The following is a 26850-nucleotide window of genomic DNA, read 5'->3' as shown; positions in this document are numbered from 1 at the left end:
GGTTCTAAACAGAACAAAAAGGCAAGAGAAGAGTGGATTTACTCTTTTTGTTTGAGTTGGGGTGTCTCTTTTCCTGCCCTCAGATACTAGTCCTCCTGGTTCTTGGCACATCAGACAGAGACTGAATGGACCCACTAGTATTCCCTGTTCTCTATCTCTCTCTCTCCATTTCCCTCCCTCTTTCTTCTTCTCTCTAGATAGATAGATAGACAGACAAGAGAAAATTGGCCTTGTTTCTCTAGAAAACACTTAAAAAGACAATATAGCTAGCTCTATCTTTTTATATTAAATATTTTAAATCAGACTTGATGAATTTTTACGTCAATTATAAACTTATTGATTAAAAGGTTATTGTAAATCCTTTAATACAATTTTATACTTTTGTAATTTATAAGATATTCTTTTATGCAATACAAAGTTGAAGGAAATGGCAACTCACTCCAGTATTCTTGCCTGGAAAATCCAATGAAGACAGAGGAGCCTGGTGGGCTATAGGCCATGGGGTCACAAAGAGTTGGACATGACTGAATGACCGAGCATGCATGCAGGCATAGTTGTATAAATCAAGTTAAAAATTACTTATGTGAGAAGTCACTATGTTCAAAAGTCATTGTTGAAGTACTGCTATTTGTTATGCTTCCAGAGTCTTTGTGGTTGAATTCCTAAGAAGCCAAGTCCATATGGTCTCTGGTGCTTTTTAAAATGTCTGCTTCCATGTGTTGAACCCATTAGAGCCTTGCTCAGAGGCAAGAAGACAATTATAACTTCTTACCCTCTTCTATTTTATAGAAAATATTTGCTTTCATTTTTAGAGCAGCATGGTGCTAAAATTTAGATTTCTGAGGTAAGGGAAGTTTCACTTAAATCTAGATGCCCTATTATAATTAAAAAAAAAAAGAATTTCACTTTTGTGATTATGGACACTCAATATAATTAATAGCTCCTTGTATAATGATGTATCTGATGTTATAAGACAAAAGAATGCTAAATAATGACAGGATTTAGCCATTCCTGGGTTCAAGGACTTTATATCATTTCAAATTAGCCTGAATTCCAATTCTACTGCTAACAAAATTTCAACCCCAATAAACATATACCAGTCTACAGAGAATCTCAAAATTTCAGGTTATTTTTGAGCCTATAGCCCTTCAGTAGAATGCTCTCTCTCTTCGCTCCACAATAGTTTTATGAGAGAGTGAATGATAGGCCAGTCTCCAAGCATTGCTAGAAAATATTCATACACACACACACACAGCTGCAGTTCCATATATAAAATATCACAGGAAAAGTCATTTTCCTTATCTCACACACACAAAAAAACTATACCAAAAAAAGAGCAGTAAATAGTTAATTTATTTTGATAAAATCTTTGGAATCTAAGTAACATAAAGTTAGCCATTTTCTAGAATGTTGCATAAAACTGCACTCTTTACGCTCCTACAATATTCTCCGTGGCAGTCAGCCAGACAGAACCTTTGGAACACTGAAAACTCATCTTGGAGCTATTGAAGTTTATTCTTGCCCATTCTGAAAAATTGGCTGATATTGATAATTGTTATAAAAAGTTTACCCCATGAGTCTCATAGGCTACCAAGAATGTAATTGAGCTGAAATGGAAGGCTGGTATTAAGCTTGCATCTGGTTCTGAGTCAAGGAGCCCTCACTCTTTGACTAGCATCGAGGGAAGCTGCCTTCATTTGGGGAAAACAGATGGAACAATTTCACTATAATGGAGTTCATTTTGAGAAACTGTCCCAGCTTGTCCAAACTAATGGCAAGTTGGATAGGATTTCAAATAAATAATAAACACCTGTAGGAGTTGAGGTTACTAGCCCTGGCTCAAAAAAATAAAATAAAATAAAATTAGAAATGATTTATTAGGCATCTACAATGCATGAAGCATGATTCCACTCATGATTTTATCAAACATGATAAAATAATATTATAATGATAATCTTATAATATTACATTATTATATATAATAATAATAATATAATAATATTCTTAAAATGGAATCTTAAGTATATCCTGTTGTCCCTGACACAACCATTTTCCTGGATATCTTCTCAATTTTCTCTCATGATCTGCTCAAGAGTGGCAAATGTATGCATTTAATCAAGTATTTTGAATCTCTTGAAATTTCAACTTGACAATATACTTCAGCAACAAAATTCAATAAATAGTCATGTTTCTATTATATATCATGCAATACCTAGTCTATGTACTAAAAATACAAAACTTCCTCACTCATTTAGTTCAGAGTTCAGTAGGGGATATAGGCAAATAAAACTATTTCAGTACAAAGAGTACAGTGATTAAGAGTAAAGCTATTCAGTATTGACTAAAGGTAGCAATTAGCCACATTCAATGTAAAACTCTAGGCCAAATTGGGATATACTTTAACTATAAAATATATACTGCATTTTGAAGACAGCATAAAAATTATGATACCTCATTTTTAATATTGATTTTTAATACTGATTCCATGTCAAAATGTTATTTGGGATATACTGTATTAAACAAAATAAATTAATACAATTAATTTCACCAGTTTCTGTTAACTTTTTCAATGTGTTCTTTAGAAAATTTATGAATTAAATCACATTTGTACTCAGATTTTTGTTGGACAGCACTGGTATATATACTAGACCTGTCTTCAAAACTCATTCTATCACTTAGCTGTGAGACATTAGGCAAGTACTAGTTTTTGCAGGTTTTTTTTCTTTTTTTTTTTTTTTGCTTCAGTTTCCTTATGTATAAGAAGAAGCTGATAAAAATTACAGTTGTTTACTCAACAGGGTTGTTGGGAGAAGTAAGTGAACCAAAAAAAATCTAAAAGGCAACTAGTATTAAATACATAAGCATTAAGCAAGCACATAAAAAGAGCACCTATCTCAGAAGTTTACTTCAGAAGAAGTAAGCTCCAAGAAGAATTTAAAAGAGAAAAAAAAAAATTATAGTTTCATTAAAGCTTCAAAAAATGTTAGAAAACTGTCCCACTGTAATAGGAAGATAATAGAGACAATATGAATAAAATCATAAAACTTGAACTAGCCATAGTCCGACCATTGCAGGAACTGAAAGTGGTTTTCAAGGTGTAAGATTGCAAACTTCCTGAAGGTGGTGGTGGGAAGAAACACTGAAAAGCCAGGTCATTGCACTGCCCAATACTATTCTAAAGAACATATGACATTAGGTTGTTGTTCAATCACTCAGTCGTGTCCACCTCTTTGGGACCCCATAGACTGCAGCACTCCAGGCTTCCCTGTCCTTCACAATCTCCCAGAGCTTGCTCAAACTCATGTCCATTGAGTTGGTGATGTGATCCAACCATTTCATCCTCTGTTGTTGCCTTCCTGCCTTCAAACTTTTCCAGCTTCAGGGTCTTTTCTAATGAGTTGGCTCTAAGCATCAGGTGGCCAAAGACCTGGAGCTTCAGCTTCACCATCAAGTCCTTCCAATGAATATTCAGGACTGATTTCATTTAGGATTGACTGGTTTGATCTCCTTGCAGTCCAAGGGACTCTCAAGAGCCTTCTCCAACACCATGGTTCAAAAGCATCAGTTCTTCATCACTCGGCCTTCTTTACAGTCCAACTATTACACCCATAAATGACTACTGGAAAAACTATAGCTTTGACTAGATGGATCTTTGTTGGCAAAGTAATGTCTCTGTTTTGTAATACGTTGTCTAGGTTCATCATACCTTTTCTTCCAAGGAGCAACTGGCTTTTAATTTCATGGTCGCAGTCACCATCTGCACTGATTTTGGAGCTCAAGAAGATAAAGCCTGTCACTGTTTCCATTGTTTCCCCATCTATTTGTCATGAAGTGATGGGACCAGATGCCATGATCTTTGTTTCTTTATACTATATATATATATATATATACACACATACACACACACACACACACACACATATATATATATATACACATAGTTGCTCAGTCATGTCCAACTCTTTGCGACCACATGGACTGTAGCCTTCCAGGCTCCTCCATCCATGGGATTTTCCAGGCAAGAGTACTGGTGTGGATTTCCTTCTCCAGGAGATCTTCCCAACCCAGGGATCGAACTGAGGTATCCTGCATTGCAGAGAGACGCTTTATCATCTGAGCCACCAGGGAAGCCCATTGTTTCTTTAATCTTCAGTTTTAAGCCAACTTTTTCACTCTCCTTTTTCACTGTCATTAAGAGGCTCTTTAGTTCACCTTTGCTTTCTGCCATACAGGTGGTGTCATCTGTATACCTAATGTTATTGATATTTTCCTCTGTAATCTTGATTCTGGCTTGTGCTTCATCCAGTCTAGCATTTCACATGACATATTCTGCATATAAGTTAAATAAGCAAGGTGACAATACACAGCCTTGACGTACTCCTTTCCCAATTTTGAACCAGTCCATTTTTCCATGTCCAGTTCTAACTGTTGCTTCGTGACCTGCATACAGATTTTTCAGGAGACAGGTAAGGTGGTCAGGTGTTCCCATTTCTTAAATAATTTTCCACAATTTGTTGTGATCCACTCAGTCAAAGGCTTTAAGGTAGTCAATGAAGCCAAAGTAGAGGTTTTTTTGGAATTCTCTTGCTTTTTCTATGATCTAACAGATGTTGGCAATTTGATTGCTGGTTCCTCTGACTTTTCTAATCCAGCTTGAATATCTGGGAATTCTCACTTCACACAGTGTTGAAGCCTTTGAAAACACTGAGTGTTGAAAAACTTTGAGGATTACTTTGCTAGCATGTGAATGAGTACAATTTGTGGTAATTTGAACATTCTTTGGCACTGCCCTTCCTGGGACTTGAATTTAGGAATTCCCTCTATAAAATTAACTGTATTGTTTTAGGAAAGCCAAAGGAGATATACAAAGAGAATAAATTAAATGGGAGTAAGTGATGTTATGTAGGAGGTTACTAAGGTATTAATGAAAGAATTATTAAGGAGAAAGGCATATTTTCTTCTTTCCCACTCTAAATTCCCACAGCTATTGATAGCTAGACAGTTGTCCTTTTCTATTATTGAGTCTACTAAGTCAACAAGCCTCTAAAATTTGTGTTCACTTAATATACCCTTCGTAAGCCAGGTTATGAAAATAAATTTTGAATTTCATAAATTGGACATGCCAACCAAAATGAATATCAATGCTCGGGTTCTATTACAATATCAGATAGCCACCAACACTCATAAGACATTTATAATTTATAAAACAAAATCAGTCTGAGAGGTCTACTTTCCAGGTGAAAGAGAAAAGGTTAGAAGTTTTCAGGAAAATGTTCCTCTTGTTTTAGAAATATAAGAAGTGTTAAAAGGTAAACTAAGCCATCTACGGGATCGCACAGAGTCGGACATGACTGAAACGACTTAGCAGCAGCAGCAGCAAGCATCACTACAAACAAAGCTAGTGGAGGTGGTGGAATTCCAGTTGAGCTATTTCAAATCCTGAAAGATGATGCTGTGAAAGTGCTGCACTCAATACACCAGCAAATTTGGAAAACTCAGCAGTGGCCACAGGACTGGAAAAGGTCAGTTTTCATTACAATCCCAAAGAAACGCAATGCCAAAGAATGCTCAAACTACCACACAATTGCACTCATCTCACACGCTAGTAAAGTAATGCTCAAAATTCTCTAAGCCAGGCTTCAGCAATACGTGAACCATGAATTTCCAGATGTTCAACCTGGTTTTAGAAAAGGCAGAGGAACCAAAGATCAAATGGCCAACATCCACTGGATCATGGAAAAAGCAAGAGAGTTCCAGAAAACATCTATTTCTACGTTATTGACTATGCCAAAGCCTTTGACTGTGTGGATCACAATCAACTGTGGAAAATTCTTCAAGAGATGGGAATACCAGACCACCTGATCTGCCTCTTGAAAAACCTGTATACAGGTCAGGAAGCAACAGTTAGAATTGGACATGGAACAACAGACTGGTTCCAAATAGGAAAAGGAGTATGTCAAGGCTGTGTATTGTCACCCTGCTTATTTAACTTATATCAGAGTACATCATGAGAAATGCTGGGCTGGAAGAAGCACAAGCTGGAATCAAGATAGACAGGAGAAATATCAATAACCTCAGATATGCAGATGACACCACCCTTATGGCAGAAAGTGAAGAGGAACTAAAGAGCCTCCTGATGAAAGTGAAAGAGGAGAGTGAAAAAGTTGGCTTAAAGTTCAACATTCAGAAAATGAACGTCATGGCATCCGGTCCCATCACTTCATGGGAAATAGATGGGGAAACAGTGGAAACAGTGTCAGACTTTATTTTTTGGGGCTCCAAAATCACTGCAGATGGTGAGTGCAGCCATGAAATTAAAAGATGCTTACTCCTTGGAAGGAAAGTTATGACCAACCTAGATAGCATATTCAAAAGCAGAGACATTACTTTGCCAACAAAGGTCCGTCTAGTCAAGGCTATGGTTTTTCCAGTGGTCATGTATGGATGCAAGAGTTGGACTGTGAAGAAAGCTGAGCACTGAAGAATTGATGCTTTTGAACTGTGGTGTTGGGAAAGACTCTTGAGAGTCCCTTGGACTGCAAGGAGATCCAACCAGTCCATTCTAAAGGAGATCAGCCCTGGGTGTCCTTTGGAAGGAATGATACTAAAGCTGAAACTCCAGTACTTTGGCCACCTCATGCTAAGAGTTGACTCATTGGAAAAGACTCTGACGGTGGGAGGGATTGGGAGCAGGAGGAGAAGGGGATGACAGAGGATGAGATGGCTGAATGCCCTCACCAACTCGATGGACATGAGTTTGAGTGAAATCCGGGAGATGGTGATGGACAGGGAGGCCTGACGTGCTGCGATTCATGGGGTGGCAAAGAGTCAGACACGACTGAGCGATTGAACTGAACTGAAGCACATTATTTTTTTTTTCCAAATGTCTGTTTAAGGGTCAACTCAAATTGGACAATGTCAGACCAAAAATGCTTAGGAGCTCCTTGCTGACAGAAGTTAGGGAAACTATTTTAATAGAGAAGACAGAGAAGAAAAACAAATCTATTATTTGATTGTCTATAGCTTAAGCAGTTGACTTATTTGGAAAATCCTAGCAGGCAGTTTGTGGTCAGTTGTTCTTTACTTTTGTTTTTATGGATTTTGGTGCATTGATTCTGGCTTAGGCTCTGGTTTGCTTAGTAGGCATCCAAAACGTTAGAGCCACTTTAGTCTAAGGACTTCCTTATTTAATTAATTAATTAACAATAGTCACAGTGATATGTCATAAGAACAGTAAAGTAGTAAGAAAGGAGACTGTTCTGGGAGGAATAATGGTAGACTAATATATTGATATAACATTATAAAAAGTGAAATGAACAAATATATATATATATATATATGTATGTATCAGTTCAGTTCAGTCGCTCAGTCGTGTCTAACTCTTTGCGACCCCATGAATTGCAGCACATCAGGCCTCCCTGTCCATCACCATCTCCCAGAGTTCACTCAAACTCACATATATCGAGTCGGTGATGCCATCCGACCATCTCATCCTCTGTCGTCCCCTTTTCCTCCTGCCCCCAATCCCTCCCAGCATCAGAGTCTTTTCCAATGAGTCAACTCTTTGCATGAGGTGGCCAAAGTACTGGTAGTATATTCTAAATTGGTGATAGAATAACCCATAACTATAAGCAACCAGCAATAATACCTGAAATCATTTTTTTAACTTTGATCTGCATCCTTTGTTTCCTTCCCTAGTAAGATTCCCTGGTTTGTCTTCAATGTCTTAAATAGCTAGATACAAACAGCACAGCTGTGCCAACATTCAAGGACAGTACCAAAGTACACATCCCAGTCTCAAAGTTGGTACCCACCCTAAATATTTCTCCATAGTGTGTTATTAACATACTTCTCAAAGTCTGCTGTACTCTACCTCTTTGATACACCCTATCTCAGTGTTGAATGTGCCACTGGAAGACCAGCAGCTTTGCCTTATGTAAGGCATGCTCTTCCTCCCAAGACAATAGTGTTCTGAACAGTGTCATTGACAGACCATATTTATTACTCTCTCATGGTTCAACCAGTACTCCTGCCTGGAAAATCTCATGGACGGAGGAGCCTGGTGGGCTGCATGCAGCCCATGGGGTCGCTAAGAGTCAGACACGACTAAGCGACTTCACTTTCACTTTTCACTTTCATGCATTGGAGAAGGAAATGGCAACCCACTCCAGTGTTCTTGCCTGGAGAATCCCAGGGACGGGGGAACCTGTTGGGCTGCCGTCAATGGGGTCGCGCAGAGTTGGACACGATTGAAGTGATTTAGCAGCAGCAGCAGCATGGCTCAACACTACAAACTTCCTTCCATGTATTTTCTTTATGCAAAAAGTTTATACTTTAGGCTCCTTTGGGTTTAGAAATTAAACAACACAATCAACATTAATTAGGGGCTTTTTATTTGTTTGTTTGTTTTTTGGCCACATCATACGCTTGTGAGATCTTAGTTCCCTGAGGAAAAGTGGAAAGTGAAAGTCGCTTAGTCGTGTCTGACTCTTTGCGACCCCATGGACTATATAGTCAATGGGTTTCTCCAGGCCAGAATACTGGAGTGGGTAGCCTTTCCCTTCTCCAGGGGATCTTCCCAACCCAGGGACTGAACCCAGGTCTCCCACATTGCAGGTGGATTCTTTGCCAGCTGAGCTACCAGGGAGGCCCTAACCAGGGATCAAACCCAGCTCCATGGCAGTGAAAGTGCAGCGTGATAACCACTGGATCACCAGAGAATTCCCAATATTTAATTTTGAAAAGAATAAAATTTTAACTAAGACTGAGATGCACCTTCAGATGAGTGAGAACAAAAAGGAAAGAAAAAATTAGAAGTAAATAAAATGTAAAAGTAAATAAATATTGGACTTCTCTGGTGGTTCAGATGGTAAAGAATCTGTCTGCAATGCAAGAGACCCCAGTTCAATCCCTGGGTCGGGAAGATGCCCTGGAGAAGGAAATACTCCCATATTCTTGCCTGGAGAATTCCATGGACAGAGGAGCCTGACTGGCTATAGTCCATGGGATCATAGAGCAAATATTACACTAAATCATCAATATTATTTCAGAACTTAAGCTTGTAGGGATCTATATTTTTACTGACCATTTATTAATATTAAATTGCAAACATAACTACTGGACTGGAAAGGAGAGAATGGCACACCACATTTTGAAAACAATGAGTGCTGTAAAGAAGCATGCAGAAATGCAGTGCTGCAAGAGCAGATTGGGGAAATACTCAAGTAAACAGTGATGGAATGTGACAGACGCTATTAAAATCCAAATCCACACAAACATTGAAATTTTTTCTCATCTGGACACAGTTTCTTCTTCTAGTCTGAACGGCAATTACAACTAATGGGCTTCAACCCTCTCAACCAGTGCCCAGTGAGAGAGGCACATTTACGCTTTCAAACATTTGGGCCATCCACTTGTTCATATGCTATGGTTTGATGCCCAGAATATTATTCTGTGCCATGAAACCTTGGTCCAGGATGAAACTGTAAAAAGATGGTGCAGTGACAGGATGATAAATGAAGTTCACCAAGATGAGAGCTTGGGATTTATTCATATTCTTGGCTACAGAAACAGATTTACCAACATGTCTGCCCCCAAAAGATTCTTCTATAATGTTTTAAAATCAAACATCTAATAACCACATTATATCAAAGGACAAAAGGCAAAGCCTCTCTTTTTGTTGTGAGTAGACATTCAAATTCAAAATTCTTTAGAAAAGAGGACTTGTATAAATAAGGATTTTGTTTGGTTGCTGCAGTGATAAATATTTTGTATTTTGAAAATTCCCAATTAAAGTACAGACTTGTTTGTTGTTGTTTAGTCACTAAGTCATATCTGACTCTTTTGCAACTCCATGGACTGCAGCCCAACAGGCTCCTCTCTCCATGAGATGTTCCAGGCAAGAACACTGGAGTAGCTTGCCATTTCCTTTTCCAGGGGATCTTCCTGACCCAGGAATCAAACCCATGTCTCCCGCATTGGCAGGCAGAGTCTTACCACTGAGCCACCAGGGAAGCCATAAAGTATACACTGCTGCTGCTGCTGCTAAGTCGCTTCAGTCGTGTCCGACTCTGTGTAACCCCATAGACGACAGCCCACCAGGCTCCCCCATCCCTGGGATTCTATAGGCAAGAATACTGGAGTGGGTTGCCATTTCCTTCTCCAAAAAGTAGACACTAGGTTGCAACAATTCTACTTACTGAGGTATCTTTCCCTTCAATCTAGATTTGTCTCATTTTATTTTATTTTATTTTATTTTTTTTTATTCTTCCAATTTTATTTTATTTTTAAACTTTACATAATTGTATTAGTTTTGCCAAATATCAAAATGAATCCTCCACAGGTATACGTGTGTTCCCCATCCCGAACCCTCCTCCCTCCTCCCTCCCCATACCATCCCTCTGGGCCGTCCCAGTGCACCAGCCCCAAGCATCCAGCATCATGCATCGAACCTGGACTGGCAACTCGTTTCCTACATGATATTTTACATGTTTCATTGCCATTCTCCCACATCTTCCCACCCTCTCCCTCTCCCACAGAGTCCATAAGACTGTTCTATACATCAGTGTCTCTTTTGCTGTCTCGTTCACAGGGTTATTGTTACCATCTTTCTAAATTCCATATATATGCGTTAGTATACTGTATTTATGTTTTTCCTTCTGGCTTACTTCACTCTGTATAATAGGCTCCAGTTTCATCCACCTCATTAGAACTGATTCAAATGTATTCTTTTTAATGCCTGAGTAATACTCCATTGTGTATATGTACCACAGCTTTCTTATCCATTCATCTGCTGATGGACATCTAGGTTGCTTCCACGTCTTGGCTATTATAAACAGTGCTGCGATGAACATTGGGGTACACGTGTCTCTTTCCCTTCTGGTTTCCTCAGTGTGTATGCCCAGCAGTGGGGTTGCTGGATCATAAGGCAGTTCTATTTCCAGTTTTTTAAGGAATCTCCACACTGTTCTCCATAGTGGCTGTACTAGTTTGCATTCCCACTAACAGTGTAAGAGGGTTCCCTTTTCTCCACACCCTCTCCAGCATTTATTGCTTGTAGAGTTTTGGATCGCAGCCATTCTGACTGGTGTGAAATGGTACCTCATAGTGGTTTTGATTTGCATTTCTCTGATAATGAGTGATGTTGAGCATCTTTTCATGTGCTTGTTAGCCATCTGTATGTCTTTTTTGGAGAAATGTCTATTTAGTTCTTTGGCCCATTTTTTGATTGGGTCGTTTATTTTTCTGGAGTTGAGCTGTAGGAGTTGCTTGTATATTTTTGAGATTAGTTGTTTGTCGGTTGCTTCATTTGCTATTATTTTCTCCCATTCTGAAGGCTGTCTTTTCACCTTGCTAATAGTTTCCTTTGATGTGCAGAAGCTTTTAAGGTTAATTAGGTCCCATTTGTTTATTTTTGCTTTTATTTCCAATATTCTGGGAGGTGGGTCATAGAGGACATGCTGTGATGTATGTCGGAGAGTGTTTTGCCTATGTTCTCCTCTAGGAGTTTTATAGTTTCTGGTCTTACGTTTAGATCTTTAATCCATTTTGAGTTTGTTTTTGTGTATGGTGTTAGAAAGTGGTCCAGTTTCATTCTTTTACAAGTGGTTGACCAGATTTCCCAGCACCACTTGAATTTAATTAATCCAACGCATGTATATTCAATAAAATATACAGATCTTAACTGATATCTAAGAGTTTAAGAATCTATCTTTTAAGTAAAACCTAAAGGAGTTAACTTTTTTTTAAAAATAATTCCATTCTGTGATTGAACAACTTTTAAAAGGATCTTAATTCTTTAAACAAAGATAAAATTAAAGTCCGAAAGGTTTTGATTGTAGTAATAGAGAGGCAGCACTTTCTAACTAGCAGACCTTTAAATTGACTATACTCTAAATTCACACAGTACAAAATAGAGATCAGTAAATCTGTCTTGTGTTCTCATTATCTCAATCAGATACCAAACTGTTATCTAAAATTTAATCAACAATGTCCCTAGATTAAACTGAATTTAAAAACTTATTTAGCCACAAAGTCAAGATAAAAGAGTATGCAGGCCCGCCCTGCCCCTAGAGAATCATGGATGACTGCAGTGGGGACTTCAAGATGAGAAGCATAGATGGTGGTATCCTTCAAGAAAGCAAAGGTTTTCACAATTCTCTGCTGGGAGTAAAGCACAGGCTAGGAAGCAGTTTGACAGCTATTAAAACCAGGGCTCTGCAGTTGGACATAGCTTTGCAGTTGGGAGAGGTCTGCTTTCCATGAATGATTATAATATGGTTCAAGTCAGAGAGAAAGAAGATCCCTAGAACTCCATCAAGAGTGATGCTTTCACAAGAACCATGATGGCAGCAAGAAAGGTACCAGTAGCCATGGTTGGGTCAGCAGCAATGGGTGCCATTCTTCTGGCTTTAGTGGAAGGAGCTGGTATCTTGTTGACAAGATTTGCCTCTGCACCACTTCCTAATGATGCTCTGTTAGCTGAAGGCCCATCCGAGTTGCCTTCAGCCCAGTTACTATCTTTACATTTTGGAGACTATCAACAGTATCAATAGGACTTCTTTCCCAGGATTTCTTTAATGAAATGAGGAAAAGACTTCAGATCTATTTTTAAAATCACAGGTGGGAAAACTATGGCCAAATAGGCTATGAAGAGACATTTAGCACCTCTTCTCTTTAAAGGAACATGAAGGGGGGAGGTCTTAAAAGATAATACACTTATTTATTCACACTTAGATTGCATTTGTGATTGAAATAAATGTTTTAAATCTTTAAAAGGATATACAGTAAGAGCTTAGAAGATGAAGGACCAAATGGCAAACAGCAATGAAGTGTTTAAGTGTTTCCTTGGGGACTTCTCTGCCTGGTTTTGTTCTGTTAGACCAACAACAACAAAAAAAAACTCCTGGCAATTGCTCTTAAAAAAAAAAAAAAAAAAAAAACAAGCACAAAAAACCTTATTTTAGAATAATTTTAATTTGAAAGTAAAGTTAGTCTTTCCTTACTGTTTTCTAATTATTTTTTTTAAATTTTTATTTATTTTTTTTTTTTTTTTTTTTATTTTTTATTTTTTTTTTTTTTTTTGTTTGTTTTTTTCTTCTTCTTCTTTTTTTTTTTTTAAATCTTCCAATTTTATTTTATTTTTAAACTTTACATAATTGTATTAGTTTTGCCAAATATCAAATGAATCCGCCACAGGTATACATGTGTTCCCCATCCCGAACCCTCCTCCCTCCTCCCTCCCCATACCATCCCTCTGGGCCGTCCCAGTGCACCAGCCCCAAAGACATACATTTATATTTCACTTTTCTTTACATAATTTTCTTGATTCTCCTTTTTTGCCCAAATTCTTCCAACATCCATTTAGCAAACCTGGAACATAGCATTCAAACAAGGCCCTGACTCTGTTATCTCAGTTTATATTTGTAATCTCTCCTGACTGCTAAGGGTGATAATTTCTGTTTCACAATGCTTTGCTGGGGTACAAATTGTTCTATATAATGATCCTTACTAAGAAGCCAAAAGTCAACACTTCAAATATCATTATTCTCACATTGACATAAAACTTTTCATTAAAAATGTAATCTGTCCCTCAGTTTGCTGTATTAAAATGTAGCAGTTCAGTTCAATATATCCTAACATAAGAGCAAGTTTTAGAGTCTATTCCCTGCTGATTTTTGAATGAGTTATTTCATGTGGGATTTAGTTTGTGCATTGTGTGGGCATATTATGCACATGTGTGACTGAGCATGTATGTATTATGCTTTCTCTTCATTGTTACCAATGCTGTCTATACTTCTGCTTTTCTTCTTTAACATTATACTAAATTTCCCCTAGGTTTTCCAAGTTTCTGAGGAAATTTTAACCTTTTATATGAAAGCTAGATACCTCCTCAGGATAATAATTGAAATTTAAGAAAATATATGGAGAAGAGAGGTTAATTGTAATCAATATTCCCACTATAGGCCAGGTACTTTCCATATATATGTCATTTCTTTAATATCTCAGCCTTTTTTAGGAGGATAATGCTATCACCATTTTAGAATCTGGAGAGATGCACTAACCTGCCCTTAGTCACACTGATACTTAGTGAAGAAACCAACACTGGACTAGATTTCTAGTTCAATATCTAGACAAAAATCTCTATGTTTTAGTGCTGTATCATAATGTTTCAAGAGTCATGTAAATTACTAATTATACAAATAATTAAAAAGTCAGATTTTAAAAAACTAAAGTTTTAATAGATAGCCTTTTCAGTTTTTCACAAATGTAATACTATTTATATTATTCTATCATCTCAAATTTTAATTTTACTGTAAATTATTAACACTACAGATAGGACTACATTAGGTTTATTAGAGGACATTTTCATAAGTAAGAAGTTTTGGCAACAATCTTCAAAAACTGAAATAAGTTATTATTGATACATCAATTAAGTGTAGGTTTCTAATATCATTTGGGGATTATTCATATTCCTAGACATGTTGTTTGTAAGAAGTTTCCACCAAACATATCAGTCTCTATTTTCAAGAATACTAGCTTCCGTAAAATGTTACCTGGTACTCCAAATTATGGGTTTCATGATTTTAAAAGTTCAGGAACATCACATTATAATTCCCATCTTAAACAATACAAAATGCATTTTAAAGAAACTTAAAATTTCCTGATAAATAAAGATCTGCGTGGACTGTTATTTCCACACAGTTTGTAATGCATGGGTCTACTCTTTTTTTTTAAAGGAAGAAAATAATTAAATTGGGGATTTGGAAATGAACACTTTGTTGATATGGATGACAAACAATGTTTTTCATACTTTTAAATTAGTCTTCACATAAATAGTAAAGGTGAATTGTTTAAAAATAAGGTTAATCATGGTTACCAATAACGGAATTTGGCATCAGTGTCTTAAGAAGCAAAGCAAATAAGAAAGTAAACTAATGGGGGAACCATAGTGTTTGGTTCAAGGCAAACTCAAAACCTATAGATATATCAACTAAATAATAAAAATGTTGCGCTTATTATTTCTCACTTCCTATTTCAATATATTTAGCATTTCCTCAAATCCTAAAACATAATTTACCATACTTGAGCAAGAATATTCAACTATTGTCATTAACCTTTACATTCTGTAATAACATTTTGCCACAGGACAATTGATTTCAATAACTTTTGTTCCCCTTGGTGTGAAAAATATACTAGATCCTTCAAAATGTAGCATTCCCACTTCCTTTATCTGTTCTCATTTTTAGTCACATTTTAATATATAGATTTACTGCAAAGTTCACATTTCACAATAAGATAAGCATACTATTTAAAGAAATAATCAACAGAGCTATTGGCAAAGCTAAAGAAGTTAACTGCTGAATTTATGAATACATGTTACTTCAACCTAGAAAGAGTCACGTGCAATTTTTACACGCATGACAGAGAAAAGATACAGTGAATATTAAATAATACCTATTCCTTGTTTAAGATTCCTTGAACCTTTTCTCCTTTAAGATGGACCCCAAAACATATTGTAGATTACATTGGTAGATTACATTGGTGACTTGTCCTCTTGAGAACAAGTAAAGGATAACCAGAGCACAGAATGGTTAAAGAGAAGACAACAGAGTACTTAATAAAGGTGGTGCACAGGAGCACATACCTGTTCCTCTTGAGATTGTGATAACTACTGTGCATGGATCAACACTGCACATAGATGAAGGCAACTTTAACCCCTGTACTCTCTAGGCTACTCTATCCCCCTTCTAGCCACACTCCTACTCATGGGGCAAGGATTCCATGGCCAAGGGTGTACCATAGTTATCCATTGGTAATATACCCATGTGCAGTCCATACCTGCCCAGGACTGTAAGAAAGTTTTACTGGATCCTTGTTCCAGAGCCTAGGAGAGTTCATTCCTTGGGTCTTTCCTCCTTTAGAATAGATTAAACCACCTAGGTGGACACTGCTGAGACTGACAAATAGTAGGGGACAAATAGTTGTTTCCAGAAGAGTGTGAACATTCTCCCCATGCAGGCTGGGGTATCCACATGCTTGTCTGAGGCTCTAAAGGCACTAAGATGATAGGTTGGCCATGTGACAGATCCCAGGTTCTGGTTCTCCTGTGCCACTGAGCTTTGATTCAGAAATCTAAAGAGTCACAAAGTGAACATTGCTCAGTCATGTCCAACTCTTTGTGACCCCTTGGAATTCTCCAGGCCAGAATACTGGAGTCGGGAGCCGTTCCCTTCTCCTGGGGATGTTCCAAACCCAGAGATTGAACTCAGGTCTCTCACATTGCAGGTGGATTCTTTACAGCTGAGCCACAAGAGGAGCCCAGAGTCATATAATTCTCAATTCAAATGTAACTTCCCAGATAGTCAGGGCCACATATTTGTTAAGGTAACAGATTGAACTACATTTTATTTAACAATCCAACAGCATGACTTATGAATTAAATATTTATTGTGAAAAAGCATTTCCCTTTCTATTCTTGCTCTGGCCCCAAAGACATTATGATTGGTCCTGTTCTGATCACATCATTCTGGTTAATGAGAGGAGTCACAGAGTATCATCTGACTCATTTGAGAGCAATGTGAATAGAACTGGACATGCAAAGTAGCCTGGAGATTAAACAGTGATGACCTGATGGAGGCTGATTCAGATCGTGATTCAGGGATTCTGTAAACCATCATGAGTCAAGCACAGGCTAAGTAGATAAGAGAGCACCACTAGTTTCTATCCAATGCAAATGAGAGATGCCAGTCTGGATTCCACCAGTTTAGGAGCTCACCATTAAGATCAACAGAGAGAAAGCAAACCACAGGGAACAGGATAAAAGCACTAGAGTCCAGAGATGCCAGAGGGTAATACAATGCATAAATATTATTTCAGCAGCATGAGGTTAGGAAATCAAATCTTGCCTAGATACCATTTTATGGTGAGAGTCCAAAGAGGGACCTAGCTGACAGACTGAGCCTGTTTAACCAAGGGAGTCAGCATTGCCTAAAGGGAAGCTGAATCTAGTGCATGATATGGTAATGCAATAGATTAGATACAAATGGAACAAAATAAAGAAAGTTGTTGCACTACACAGGAGATGATGACTCGTCAGTTCAGTTCAGTTTAGTCTCTCAGTCATGTCCCACTCTTTGCAACCCCATGGACTGCAGCATGCCAGGCCTCCCTGCCCAACACCAACTCCTGGAGTTTACTTAAACTCATGTCCATTGACTCAGTGATGCCATCTAGCCATCTCATCCTCTGTTGTCCCCTTCTTCCCTTGCCTTCATTATTTCCCAGCATCAGGGTCTTTTCAAATGATAAGAAAACATTAAATTCTCCTTCAGATGAATATTAATAATTTCCAAATGTGGTCTACACTGTAACTATTTCCACCTGCCTGGAATTAATATACCTTGAAGGCCATTCATAAAATAGGTTAAACAACAATACAAATGAATTAGACAGCTTACTATGGCTTTGAGATTGCAAAGATGCTATAACACTTTACAATAGTCTGCATGACTTAAACAACATTTTTCAGTGCTGGAAGTTGGGAAATCCATGTTCAAGATGCCATCACCAATAGTGAGAAGCCACTTCCTAGTTTGCAGATGGCTGTCTTAGTTTAGCCTTACATGGCAAAAAACAGAAACATAAAGAGAAGCTCTCCTGTTTATTTTTACAAGGGCACTAATTGCATTCATGAGGCCCCACCCTTATGACATAACACAAAGATCTCACTTCCTAATGCCATTGCACTGGAGGTTAGGATTTCAAAATATGAATTCTGGAGGAGCACAAATATTCAGTCCATACCAGGACCAAACTATTAAATACGGCAAGGTTTTGTAATCAGTATTGAAGAGGTGGACAGCCTCTATCATGGAGGACCTTGTGTGTCATACCAATAAATTTTGGTTATAATGACATAGGCAATGAGAAGTCAGGAGAAGAAGATTAAATCAGAAAAAGACAGAAATAATTTCATATGTTCATGATGAACTTTTAGGCACAAGGTATATGGACTGATGAGATAAGACTTAAAGGAGAATACATAGAAAAAACAGTAGGCTAGGCAAACAATGAATGAAGTCTGAATTGAGGTTGAAATAGGGGGATGACTATAAGGGAATGAGACAAAGAAGTGGTAAGGAGGTAGAGCTGATTGAAACTGGATGCCATGTGCAGAAAGGAATCAGAAAAAGGGAATCATGGAGGAGTTCTATATGATGGGCAGGTGATGGTATCATAGCTGTAGTCTGGAAAACAGCGGAAAGAGTTGGTGAGGAACAGTTTTGAACCTAACTTTGAACATGCGGTTTGAGGTGTCTCTGTGGATGGTAAAAATCTCAATTTTTTAGTAGAAAAATAGTAAAATAAAACAAGGTGATAATTTCCAAATACTATTCAATTTCTGAAAGATATATGTTGTTCAGTCTCAGTTGTGTCCTATACTTTGCGACTACATGGACTGCAGCACGCCAGGATTCCCTGTCCTTCGCCATCTCCAAGAGCTTACTCAAACTCATGTCCATTGAGTGGGTGATACCATCCAACAATCTCGTCCTCTGTTGTCCCCTTCTCCTCTTGCTTTCAAATTTTCCCAGCATCAGGGTCTTTTCTAAGAAGTCAGGTGGCCAAAGTATTTGAGCTTCAGCTTCAGCATCAGTCCTTCCAATGAATATTCAGGGTAGATTTACTTTATCATTGACTGGTTTGATCTCCTTGCAATCTAAGGGATTCTCAAGAGTTATCTCCAACACCACAGATGAAATACATCAATTCTTCAGTGCTCAGCCTTCTTTATGGTCCAACTGTCATATCTGTACATGCCTACCAGAAAAACCACAGCTTTGACTAGATGGACATTTGTCGGCAAAGTGATGTCTCTGCTTTTTAATATGCTGTCTAGGTTGGTCATAGCTTTTCTTCCAAGGAGCAAGCATCTTTTAAATTCATGGCTGCAGTCACCATCTGCAGTGATTTTGGACCCCAAGAAAATAAAATCGCTCACTGTTTCCATTGTTTCCCCATCTATTTGCCATGAAGTGATGGGACCGGATGCCATGATCTTTGTTTTTTTAATGTTGAGTTTTAAGTCAGATTTTTCATTTTCCTCTTTCACCTTAATCAAGAGGCTTTTTAGTTCCTCCTTGCTTTCTGCCATAGGGTGTTGTCACATGCATATCTGAGGTTACTGATATTTCTGCCTGCAATCTTGATTCCAGCTTGTGCTTCATCCAGTCTGGCATTTCTAATGATATACTCTGCATATAAGTTAAATAAAAAGGGTGACAATATATAGCCTTGACGAAATCCTTTCCCAATTTTGAACCAGTCTGTTATTCTATATCTGGTTCTAACTGTTGCTTTTTGATGTGCATACAGGTTTCACAGGAGGCAGGTTGGTAGTCTGGTATTCCCACCTCCTTGAGAATTTTCCAGTTTGTTGTGACCCACCCAGTTAAAGGTTTTAACATAGTCATTGAACCAGAAGTAAATCTGGAATTCTCTTGCTTTTCCTATGATCCAATGGATGTTGGCAATTTGATCTCTGGTACCTCTGCCTTTTCTAAATCCAGCTTAAACATCTAGGAGTCCTAAGTTCACATACTGTTAAAGCCTGGCTTGGAGAATTTTGAGCATTACTTTACTAGCATGTGAAATGTATGCAATTTTGTGGTAGTTTGAACAGTCTTTGACACTGCCCTTCTTTGGGATTGGTATGAAAACTGATCTTTTCAAGTCAAGCAGCCACTGCTGAGTTTTCCATATTTGCTGGCAAATTGAATGTAGCAGGTTAAGAGCATCATCTTTTAGGACTTGAAATAGCTCAGCTGGAATTCCACACCTCCACTAGCTTTGTTCATAGTTATGCTTCCTAAGGTCCACTTGACTTCATACCCTAGAATGTCTGCTCTCAGTGAGTGATCACACCATTGTGGTTATCTGCCTCATTAAGATCTTTATTGTATAGTTCTTCTGTGTGTTCTTGCCACTGCTTCTTAATATCTTCTGCTTCTGTTAGGTCCATTTCATTTCTGTCCTTTATTGTGCCCATATTTGCATGATATGTTCCCTTGGTATCTAATTTTCTTGAAGAGATTTCTAGTCTTTCCAATTCTACTGTTTTCCTCTATTTCTTTGCATTGATCATTGAGGAAGCCTTTCTTATCTCTTTGCTCTTCTTTGGAACTCTGCATTCATATGGGTATATCTTTCCGTTTCCCTTTTTCTTTTGCTTCTGTTCTTTGCTTGGCTATTTGTAAAGCCCCCTTGGACTGCCATTTTGCCTTTCTGCATTTATATTTCTTGGGCATGGTCTTGATCCCTGTCTCCTGTACAATATCACGAACCTCCATCCATAGTTCTTCAGGGACTCTTATCAAATCTAATTCCTTGAATCTATTTGTCACTAGACTGTATAATTGTAAGGGATTTGATTTAGGCCATATCTGAATGACCTAGTGGTCTTCCCTACCTTCCTTAAGTCTGAATTTGGCAATAAGGAATTCATGATCTGAGCCACAGTCAACTTCCAGTCTTGTTTTTGCTGTCTGTGTAGAGCTTTTCCATCTTGTTCTGCAAAGAATACAGTCAATCTGATTTGGGTATTGACCATTGGTGATGTCCATGTTTAGAGTTGTCTCTTGTGCAGTTGGAAGAGGGTGTTTGCTATGACCAGCATGTTTGCTTGGCAAAATTATGTTAGACTTTGTCCTGCTTCCTTTTGTACTGCAAGGCCAAACTTGCCTGTTACTCCAGGTGTCTCTTGACTTCCTACTTTTGCATTCCAGTCCCTTATGATGAAAAGGACATCTTTTTTTTTTTTTGGTGTTAGTTCTAGAAAGTTTTATAGGTCTTCATAGAACCATTCAACTTCACCTTCCTCAGCATTAGTAGTTGGGGCATGGTTTTGAATTAACGTGATATTGAATGGTTTGCCTTGGAAATGAATAGAGATCATTCCGTCATTTGTGAGATTGTACCTAAGTACAGCATTTTGGACTCTTGTTGACTACAAGGGCTACTGCATTTCTTGTAAGGGATTCTTGCCCACAACAGTAGATACAATGTTCATGTGAATTACATTTGCCCATTCCGGTGATTTTAGTTCACTGATTCCTAAAAAGTTGATGTTCATTCTTGCCATCCTCTGTTTGACCAATTCCAATTTAGCTTGATTCATGGACCTAACATTGCACATTCTTATGCAGTACTGTTCTTTATAGCATTGGACTTTACCACAAGACACATCTATACCTGGGTGTGGCTTCCACTTTGCCTCAGCTTCTTCATTTGTTCTGGAGCTATTTCTTCCACTCTTCTCCAGTAGCATATTGGTGCTATTTTCCTCTCTTCTCCAGTAGTAGAAAGATATAATGCTTAAAAAAAAAATAATCCTGAAGTACCATGGGGTTTGAGAGGCCCACAGGAAAGGGCATTTCTTTATCAAAGTATATTTTTGTTTATGTAGTTGAAAGAGGGAAGGAAGTTTGCTGAGGAGGAGGGCTTCTCCTGTGGCCCAGATGGTAAAGAATCCGTCTGCAATGCAGGAGACCTGAGTTTGATTCCTGGGTTGGGAACATCACCTGAAGAAGGGAATTGCAACCCCTCCAGTATTCTTGCCTGGAGGATTCCATGGACAGAGGAGCCTGGTGGTCTATAGTCCACGGTCAAAGAATTAGACATGACTGGGTGACTAACACTTTCATTTCAGGGAGTGAGATTGAAAATGACTCTATGGTCAATAGAGTATCAAGACAAAAGGAACATAATCTCTTGGTGCACAAAGAAGCATTGCATATTCTTTATTGCAATATCTCTACTCAAAGCAAATAATACATAGAATTTCTATCACATCAGTGAGAAAGAGAAAGGTAAGTTACAATTTTTGAAATAGGCTTTCTTTGGACGTAATCTATATATAATGAAATTCACCCACTTTAACAGCCTAGGTCAATAAGTTTTAACAAATATATATATAATAGGTATATACTACATTGGAAGGACTGATGTTGAAGCTGAAATGCCAATACTTTGCCACCTGATGCAAAGGGCTGACTCATTTGAAAAGACCCTGATCCTGGGAAAGATTGAGGACAGGAGGAGAAGGGGACGACAGAGGATGAGATGGTTGGATGGCATCACCGACTCAATGGATATGAGTTTGGGTAAACTCCGGGAGTTGGTGAGGGACAGGGAGGCCTGAAGTGCTGTGGTTCATGGGGTTGTAAAGAGTTGGACACAACTGAGCGACTGAACTGACTGACTGACTACCATCATTTCACATGCTAACAAGGTAATGCTCAAAATATTTCAAGCTACACTTCAACATTATAAACCAAGAACTTGCAGATGTACAAGCTGGTTTTAGAAAAGGCAGAGGAACCAGAGATCAAATTGCCAATGTATGTTGGTTCATAGAATAAGCAAGGAAATTCCAGAAAAAAATATCCACTTCTGCTTCACTGAGTATGCTAAAGCCTTTGATTGCTTGGATCACAATAAACTGTGGAAAATTCTTAAAGGGATGAGAATACCAGACCACCTTATCTGCCTCCTGCAAAACCTGTATGCAGGTCAAGAAGAAACAGTTAGAAATGGACATAGAACAACGGACTGTTTCAAAATTGGGAAAGAAGTACATCAAGGCTATATATTGTCACCTTCCTTATTTAACTTACATGCAGAGTACATCATGCAACGTGCTGGGCTGGATGACTCACAAGCTGGAATTGAATTGCTGGGATAAATATCAACAATGTCAGATATACAGATGATACCACTCTAATGGCAGAAAGCAAAGAGGAACTAAAGAGTCTCCTGATGAAGGTCAAAGAAGAGAGTGAAAAAACTGGCTTAAAATTCAATATTTAAACAGCTAAGTTCATGCCATCTGGTCCCTTCACTTCATGGCAAAAAGATGGAGAAAAAGTACAAAGAGTGACAGACTTTATTTTCTTGGGCTCCAAAGTTACTTCTGACAGTGACTGCAACCATGAAATTAAAAAGATGCTTGATCCCTGAAGAAAAACTATGATAAACTTAGACATCATATTAAAAAGCAGAGACATCACTTTGCAGTCAAAGGTACACAGAGTCAAAGCTATGGTTTTTCCAGTATACATATAGGATGTGAGAGTTGGACTATAAAGAAGACTGAGAGCTGAAGAATTGATGGTTTCAAATTGTGGTACTAGGGAAGATTCTTGAGAGTTCCATGGACTGCCAGGAGATCAAACTAGTCAATACTAAAAGAAATCAACCCTGAATATCCATTGGAAGGACTGATGCTGAAACTGAAGCTCCAATACTTTGGCTACTTGATGTGAAGAGCTGACTCATTGGAAAAGGCCCTAATGCTAGGAAGTATTGAAGGCAGAAGAAGGTGGTGACAGAGAATAAGATGGTTGGATGGCATCATTGCCTCAATGGACATGAATCTAAGCAAATTCTGGGAGACAGTTAAGGATAGGGAAGTCTGGTATATTGCAGTCTATGGGGTCACAAAGTTTGGACACGACTTAGTGACTGAACAACAGCCAACTACCATCACAACTGAGATACAGAACATCTCAACTACTCCAAAAAGATCACTTTTAGTCACTAAGTTTTAAGTTTTACTGAAAAACAAAACAAAAAAATAAATAAATACTACTACTAGACCATTCAGGTATGACCTAAATCAAATCCCTTATGATTATACAGTGGAAGTGAGAAATAGATTTAAGGGCCTAGGTCTGATAGATAGAGTGCCTCATGAACTATGGAATGAAGTTCGTGACATTATACAGGAGACAGGGATCAAGACCATCCCCATGGAAAAGAAATGCAAAAAAGCAAAATGGCTGTCTGGGAGGCCTTACAAATAGCTGTGAAAAGAAAAGAAGCGAAAAGCAAAGGAGAAAAGGAAAGATATAAATATCTGAATGCAGAGTTCCAAAGAATAGCAAGAAGAGAAAAGAAAGCCTTCTTCAGTGATCAATGCAAAGAAATAGAGGAAAACAACAGAATGGGAAAGACTAGGGATCTCTTCAAGAAAATTAGAGATACCAAAGGAACATTTCATGCAAAGATGGGCTCGATAAAGGACAGAAATGGTATGGACCTAACAGAAGCAGAAGATATTAAGAAGAGGTGGCAAGAATACACAGAAGAACTGTACAAAAAAGATCTTCACGACCCAGATGATCATGATGGTGTGATCACTGACCTAGAGCCAGACATCCTGGAATGGGAAGTCAAGTGGGCCTTAGAAAGCATCACTATGAACAAAGCTAGTAGAGGTGATGGAATTCTAGTTGAGCTATTCCAAATCCTGAAAGATGATGCTGTGAAAGTGCTGCACTCAATATGCCAGCAAATTTGGAAAACTCAGCAGGGGCCACAGGACTGGAAAAGGTCAGTTTTCATTCCAATCCCAAAGAAAGACAATGCCAAAGAATGCTCAAACTACCATACAATTGCACTCATCTCACACACTAGTAAAGTAATGCTCAAAATTCTCCAAGCCAGGCTTCAGCAATACGTGAACCATGAACTTCCTGATGTTCAAGCTGATTTTAGAAAAGGCAGAGGAACCAGAGATCAAATTGCCAACATCCGCTGGATCATGGAAAAAGCAAGAGAGTTCCAGAAAAACATCTATTTCTGCTTTATTGACTATGCCAAAGCCTTTGACCGTGTGGATCACAATAAACTGTGGAAAATTCTGAAAGAGATGGGAATACCAGACCACCTGATCTGCCTCTTGAGAAATTTGTATGCAGGTCAGGAAGCAACAGTAAGAACTGGACATGGAACAACAGACTGCTTCCAAATAGGAAAAGGAGTTCGTCAAGGCTGTATACTGTCACCCTGTTTATTTAACTTATATGCAGAGTACATCATGAGAAACGCTGGACTGGAAGAAGCACAAGCTAGAATCAAGATTGCCGGGAGAAATATCAATAACATCAGATATGCAGATGACACCACCCTTATGGCAGAAAGTGAAGAGGAACTAAAAAGCCTCTTGATGAAAGTGAAAGAGGAGAGTGAAAAAGTTGGCTTAAAGCTCAACATTCAGAAAACTAAGATCATGGCATCCGGTCCTATCACTTCATGGGAAATAGATGGGGAAACAGTGGAAACAGTGTCAGACTTTATTTTTCTGGGCTCCAAAATCACTGCAGATGGTTACTGCAGCCATGAAATTAAAAGACACTTACTCCTTGGAAGGAAAGTTATGACCAACCTAAATAGCATATTCAAAAGCAGAGACATTACTTTGCGAACAAAGGTTCATCTAGTCAAGGCTATGGTTTTTCCTGTGGTCATGTATGGATGTGAGAGTTGGACTGTGAAGAAGGCTGAGCGCCGAAGAATTGATGCTTTTGAACTGTGGTGTTGGAAAAGATTCTTGAGAGTCCCTTGGACTACAAGGAGATCCAACCAGCCCATTCTGAAGGAGATCAGCCCTGGGATTTCTTTGGAAGGAATGATGCTAAAGCTGAAACTCCAGTACTTTGGCCCCCTCATGCAAACAGTTGGCTCATTGGAAAAGACTCTGATGCTGGGAGGGATTGGGGGCAAGAGGAAGAAGGGGACGACAGAGGATGAGGTGGCTGGATGGCATCACTGACTCAATGGACGTGAGTCTGAGTGAACTCCGGGAGTTGGTGATGGACATGGAGGCCTGGCGTGCTGCGATTCATGGGGTCGCAAAGAGTCGGACACGACTGAGCAACTGATCTGATCTGATCTGACCATGTTTCAGCATTGTTCTGGCTTTTGTGATGACAAGGCATAAGGACACATTCTTTTTATTCAGTTTATCCTGCTCCTGTTATAGAAGACAGAGGCCCTAATCAGTAAGAATTGGTTAAGCAATTAAGTTTGCATTCAGGAATATATTTCTCTTGGATTTAATCTCATATTTCCTTTGATCTGTTGTCAGAATGTACTCTACCATTATCCTCCCCCTCTCTCCATAATTCTGAAATTTAATCAGAGATGGTCACTTCCCCACCTTATTATGTGAAAGGTCCCCACTCTCATGTGGGACTAATCCCATGTATAAAGAACCTTTGGCTGGGCCAGGGAATATCTCCTGATCAAATTCATTTGACGGTGCTCCAACTGCTCACAGTGCCCAACTCTTTTTTTTTTTTTCCTTTTAGTTGACAAAGCATAGCAGTTGTGAAGTCAAATTGATGTTCACTGGAACCTGCAGTGACCTTCTCTGCTACTTCCCAGGATTCTGATAGGGCAAAATGAGAGAGACCCAGAATCTAACAGTAAGGGAACAATTATATAACTACAACCTCGTCACAATGATACTAATTTTATAGATAAATATACAGGCAACTGGCCAAAAAGAAGAGTTCATTATTGAAATTCAGAAGCCTCAGTATATTTGTAAAAGGAAATGATCAAGTGTATGTTTGCTAAGCATTTTCAAATTCCTGTGGAAATAAAAATACCATCTTAAATCTCAATCTAAATAAGTGTGTTTTCAAACACAAAACCAAGAATACTGCCTCTTTAGCCATGAAATGTCACCTTGGGAAGTATTACTTGAGCTCAAACAGATAAAACTTCTGGTACTTCATTATGTCTCTTCCACTTATATGCCAAAAGAGGATAACTAATTGGGAAAGAAAGACAGGTTTTATATTTTCAGGCCATTATGAAAAATGTAACCCATTCATACAACAGAGTGTGAATTACTTATGTGGTCACCAGGTAGAGTTAACGGGCCTCTGAAACCTATTGTATCAGTCACTAGGAAGTGCCTATAAAGCTAAAATTTGAATTTCTCATCACCACTGAATATTCACATGAATACCACAGTTACTAATTTTAAAAAGGAAAACT

At 38.3% G+C, this 26850-nt stretch overlaps 1 protein-coding gene and 1 pseudogene across 3 annotated transcripts in view; one reads left to right on the top strand and one right to left on the bottom strand.

The window, feature by feature from the left end:
• The window catches only part of DPP10 (dipeptidyl peptidase like 10), an 811290-nt gene that overhangs the window by 424932 nt on the left and 359508 nt on the right, over positions 1-26850 (bottom strand). The gene's annotated exons all lie outside the window — the stretch shown is intronic.
• On the top strand, positions 819-12554 carry LOC133235275 (mitochondrial import inner membrane translocase subunit Tim17-A-like; annotated as a pseudogene).

Source organism: Bos javanicus, chromosome 2 (genome assembly GCF_032452875.1).
Source record: "Bos javanicus breed banteng chromosome 2, ARS-OSU_banteng_1.0, whole genome shotgun sequence".
Classification (NCBI taxonomy): domain Eukaryota; kingdom Metazoa; phylum Chordata; class Mammalia; order Artiodactyla; family Bovidae; genus Bos; species Bos javanicus.
The sequence above is the reverse complement of the archived record's forward strand: the minus strand, read 5'-3'. Positions and strand labels throughout refer to the sequence as shown.